We start from the raw sequence: 5,179 nt of genomic DNA, 5'->3' as shown, positions 1-5,179 counted from the left end.
GAGGGGTCGCGGGGGCGTCTCCTTGGTGGCGGGGCTTGGGCGGGGAGCGGCGGGAGCGCCCCGGGCACGGAGCCCCCGGGCACGGATCACCCCGGGCACGGATCACCCCGGGCACGGATCACCCGGGCACGGAGCCGGGCACGGAGCCCCCGGGCACGGACCCCGGGCACGGAGCCCCCGGGCACGGATCACCCCGGGCACGGATCCCCGGGCAGATCCCCCGGGCACGGAGCCCCTCGGGCAGATCCCCCGGGCAGATCCCCCGGGCAGAGCCCCCGAGGGTGCCGGTGGCCGGGCTGTGGCAGGGGCCGCTCCAAGGGCGCGGTGCCGCCGGCGCTGCCCCGGGCGCGGCGCTGCCGGAACGGCGCGGCCCAGGGCGGAGCGGCCGGGCCGGGCGAGGCGGCGGCGGGAGGCCGCGGAGGCCGCTGAGGCCGATGGCGGTGCCGCCGAGCCGGGGCCGCGGCAAGGGCCGAGCCGGGGCGGCGGCGGGGCGTTTTGTCCCGCCGCCAGCGGCGCTGGCTCCAGCGCCGTGCCAAGGGCTGCGGCCCGGGGCCCGGCTGCGGCCGGAGGGAGCGTCCCGCGCTGGGAACAGCGGCTCTGCGCCGGGCCGGAGGAGGAGGAGGAGGCGCTTCCCGGGCCCGGGATGAGCGCTGGCATGTATTATCTGAGCGGAGCTGATGTCTCTCACCGCTTTAGCTCTAGAATTACTCTGAGGCCCGGGAAGGCCCCGATCGCTCCGGCGGTGGAGCTTTTGCCGAGTGTGGCATCCAATGCCCGTAGCAGACAGACTTCGGCCCAGGTTGGGATGTGCCCCATTGCCGGGTGGGGCAGGTGCAGCTGTGGGCTGAGCCGTGGGGTTTTGTGCCCACGAGGGGCTCTCAGCCGGCCCCAATTCCCTGGGTTGGGCACTGGTGGCCAGGTGCATGTGGCAGCGTTGACTCGGGGGTGTCCCTGAGCCCCCCGAGTGCGGGCAGAGCTGTGCAGGTTCTCCGTGTGCAGCGGGGCTGGTGCAGCTGCAGGTGGGAGTGAGTGTGCAAGAGGCAACTGGCACCTCTGCTCAGCCTGGCCCTAAACCTGGAATGTTTTGTGCTTCTTGCAGGTGTCCGGTTAAACCCAGAACGTTCCGCCAGCCCAGACACGACGCCTGAGGGTGTGAGTGGCTGCGGTTGGATCCAGCTGCTCCCAGGCCTCCTGTCATGCATTTGGAAAGCTGGGGCATTCCTCCCGCACCCCGTGACCCGAGAGAAGCGCTTTGCCATAAACCTTGTCCGCAAGCGTCCTGGGGAACTGGGAGTCCACAGCACAGGGTGACACCCAGTTCTTGGTGGCTGCCAGCTGAGGTCCCCAGGGCAGAACTGGGGATTGCTCTTGCTCCAGGGACAAGCTGTGGCATGGTTCAATCCCAGTGACCCTGGGAGCTCTTGGCTCCACCGTGCACCCCTGGGAAGCTTTCCCTTGCAGTCGGTCCCCGCATAATTTTGGGGTCATTGTGCTGCATGTGTGCTCCAGCTGCACCTTGGGCTGCCTTGGGATCCACCCACAGCCTCAGGGACTCTGGGGTGCCCTGGCTTGTGCTGTGGGCGAAAGGAGAGCAGAGGGTTCTTGGGGAAGGTGCCTCCAGCGAGAAAATTGGGGATCATGAGCTTCTGTGGCTGTAAAGCTGGGAGGGTCTTGGAGAGGGTGATGGTACAAGAGTGCAGCAGAGGCCTTTGAGGCAGGAAAGAGCTTGGGCATTCCATGGGCAAGCTGGGCCCTGGCAGCAGTGCATAGGTGCAGGGATGAAGAAAGCGGGTGGGGCTCCTCTTTTATGGATTGTGCTCCATGGGGATCTGACAGTGGCCATCCCATGGGATTGGCTCTGTGAAAGTGCAATTGGGAACGAGGGGCAGTGCCAGCATTGTTCCTTTGGCTCCCCTTGTCCCCTCTTGGGACAGGATTAGGATTTGGAAGGATTTGGAGCCCCAGCTCTGCTCCATGCCTGGTGTGGCTGGAATTTCAGTGCCCTTGGTCAGACTTGGGCATCTCCTCCTTTACGGCCAGATGAGCCACATGGTTCCTTCTCTTGGAGCCCCAGCTCCTGCACGCCTCGTCCCTGTCCGTGCCAGCTGCTCCTCCTTGGCTTTCAGCACGTGGCAGTGGAATTTCAGCTCTGCCTTTTGCAGGGATGGGCTGGGAAAGTCACTATGCGCCTGGCCTGTCCTGGACACTCTGGTGACCTCTGCAGGATTTTGAGATGCTCCACCTCCAGGTGGGTTTGGGCCCCTCAAATTGGAGTTTGGATCCTCCTACTAGGGCTTGGGATCACTTGGACTCTTGCTGCACCTGAGGGCTCATTCCCTGGCCTGCCGGTTTCCATCCCAAACCAAGGGATTTCCTATTGTTCATTCCAGTGTTTGCAGGGAGGAGCTGGGGGTGTCTGTGAAGGTGCCGATCCCGGTCCCGAGCAGCAGGAGTGATGCTGGTTTGTAGCAGGGGCTCAGTGGCTCTGTGATCATGACCCCGTGCTCAGCTGGTAATAAGCGGCTGGTTTTGGATTCTCTGGTGGATTTTGGGGTGACACCCCGATCAAACCGGGGGAGTGTGTAGAGGAGGAGTTAATTCGGGGGTAGAGGAGGCAAAGGGTGGCAGAGGGACCGCAGGGTGGGTGTGGGTGTCCTCCCTTAGGTGGGGAGGGGGTTGGAGGGAGCCCAGGTGGAGCTTTGGGCTCTTCGGGAGGTTTGGGCCTCTTGTGCTTTGGCGCCACCTGGCGGCTGGGAGGCCCGAGTGCCAGCTCGGGGGTCCTGCTCACGATGGGGGAGGGGCGGCGTTGGGGAGGGTCCGTCCTAAATGGGGGATGGGATGGGAGAGACCTTGCAGAGCCCAGGATGGAGATTTGGGGTCTCCTGGATGTGGTGGGTCAGTGGGGTGTCTTGGGCGTTGGTGCCCCCTGGTGGCTGGGAGGACCTGGCTCTGGTTTCCCGCTGCCCCTCACTGGGACTGGGGTTTGGGGGTTCCAGGGGTGGATTTTGGGGATCCCCAGGACATATTTTGGGATCTCACAGTGGGTTCTCCGGTGTTTTGGGGGGAATCCTAGTATTGGTTGTAGGGTTCCAGCACCTGCAGTTGCAACGTCCAGAGTGGGACCAGTGTATGTCAGAAACGCCATGGACATCGAAGTGGGGTGCCAAAACCTGGGGGGAGAGTCCCCCAAAAACAATCCTCCTACGGCCTCCACTGCATGTAGCTTCTGCGGGGGACACCTTCCAGCCTTCCCACCTTCCCCCCTTTGCCAAAACTTGGGGGTATGCTCGACCTAACCCTCTCAGATTGGGAGGTGTCACAGCTAAAATCAGGTCCATTTGGATCCTCTCCCATGACGCCATTTCTTGAGTTACTCCACCCACTGAACTCCAGCTTTTGGGGTGTCCTGCCCCAAACCTTCTAAATCATTAGTTGTCTCCCCAAAACTGGGATTCTCCTAAATAAGAAGCCTCCTCAATCTACCCAGCTGGAGCTCCTCATCACCCACTGGCCCCCGGTCCTATGGTCTGAGCACCCAGAACAAATTTTGACTCTCCAGCACCTTGATCAACAAAATTGGGGTTCTTTCCACCTACGACCTGTGGGAACTCTAGATGCTGAGAATTTGGGACTGTCTGTGCTGGCAGCCACAGAACTTAAGGGAAAAACTGCGTTTGATCTGAGGGCATCAAAACAGGCTTCCAAAGATGAGTGATAATACTGGGATCATGGGAATGTGTCTGGGTAGCGTTGTGTGATCTCTCAGGATGAAAAACTTAGATTTGGGGTTTTAGTGTATGGTGATCTGTGGGAGCCAAGGCGGAGAACTTTGGGTGTGGATTCATTGTCTTTTTGCACCACCTTCTTCCTTCTTCTTCACAAATCTGAGTGGTTTTCTCAAATTGGGTAGAAGATGTCCACATTGTAGATTTCGGGAGATCATAATTGGATTAGAAGCATAAATAATCGAGATTTCAGCAGTTTATTGGATAATTGGGACTTAAATAGCCTTGAATAGATGCCATTTTGGCTCACTTTCTCGACTTGTCAGAGCTCCCGTCTTGTGAGTTTGTAATAGATAAGGATAATAGATTTCAGAATGAGTCTTCAAACACAAGGTCTCCTGAGTTTTATTCGCGCTGACCTTGGAGAAGGAAAGAGCCTGGAATTCCAAGAAGCACCCTCTAATCCAGGGTGCAAACCCTCCATAAATGCCTCAAATGAGAATGCTCTCAACCCAGAACACCCCCAAATTGCAGTTCCCCCACCCAATCCCTCCAATCCAGGCATTTCCCACCCACTGCTGCCCAAAATGCTGTCACCACCCACAAAAAAACCCCATCAAAAAACCCTCCAAAAAAAAACCCGACAAATTGAGGTTTTCCAATACATTGACCCTTAAAGACTGGGTTCTCCCCCTTACCTTTGAGGCTGCTCCACATTTTACAGCAGATTCCCTCCAGTTTAGTGGTGCATCTTTACACTTGAGAGTCCCCCATTTTTGCCACACCCTTGATGTTGGGGTCTCCCCTGTGGGGCTGGGCAGAGTCTGGATCTATGTAGTTTCTGCCCACTTTCTGGTGTTTTTCCTCCCAGTTTAGTGGTCTGTCTCCCATTTTCACAATCCAGCTCTCATTTCTGTGGCCCAGTCCCACCTCTGGGGTCTCACCATTGCTGGTCCCCCTCCGATTTTGGGGCTCACCTGGGGGCCAGGTTGTCCATCAGGATGATGTCAGCCCCTGTAGCCGCCAGTGCCTCATCTGCACTGGAGCACTCGACCCCCAACCGGCGAGTGAAGCCCCCAGCCCAGCGCACCCCCAAAATCATCTGGGGAAGAGGGAGGACAAGGGGAAACCCCACAGCAATGCCCAATCCCTCAGACCCAGTCTGGGTTGGGGAAAATAGGGGGGTGTCCCTAGTCATTGCCTAAATATTTTGCCCACCCCACTGATCCCCAAAGTTTGGGTTCTCTTCCCAAGTCCCCCAATTCTGCTGGTCACAAATTTGCAAGTTCCCGCACCTACAGTCACCCATATTTAGGGCTACCCAACACACAATCCCCCTCAATTCAGGAGATACGCCCCCAATTTCCCTCCCAAACTGGAACCCTCACATACATCTCCCCCATTCCAGGAGTCATCCAAAATCAGTCCAAGGCCAGAATACCCCAATCCAAAAG

General features: G+C 58.7%; 1 non-coding gene across 1 annotated transcript; it reads left to right on the top strand.

Moving 5' to 3' along the window:
- Positions 1–635: 635 nt before the first annotated feature.
- LOC136373147 (small nucleolar RNA SNORD45) lies at positions 636–719 on the top strand. The gene has a single exon (XR_010745589.1). It is a non-coding gene; the product is annotated as a small nucleolar RNA SNORD45 (small nucleolar RNA).
- Positions 720–5,179: the final 4,460 nt, after the last annotated feature.

This window comes from Sylvia atricapilla, chromosome 32 (assembly GCF_009819655.1).
Source record: "Sylvia atricapilla isolate bSylAtr1 chromosome 32, bSylAtr1.pri, whole genome shotgun sequence".
Classification (NCBI taxonomy): Eukaryota; Metazoa; Chordata; class Aves; order Passeriformes; family Sylviidae; genus Sylvia; species Sylvia atricapilla.
This window is presented reverse-complemented; position numbering and strand designations above follow the sequence as displayed.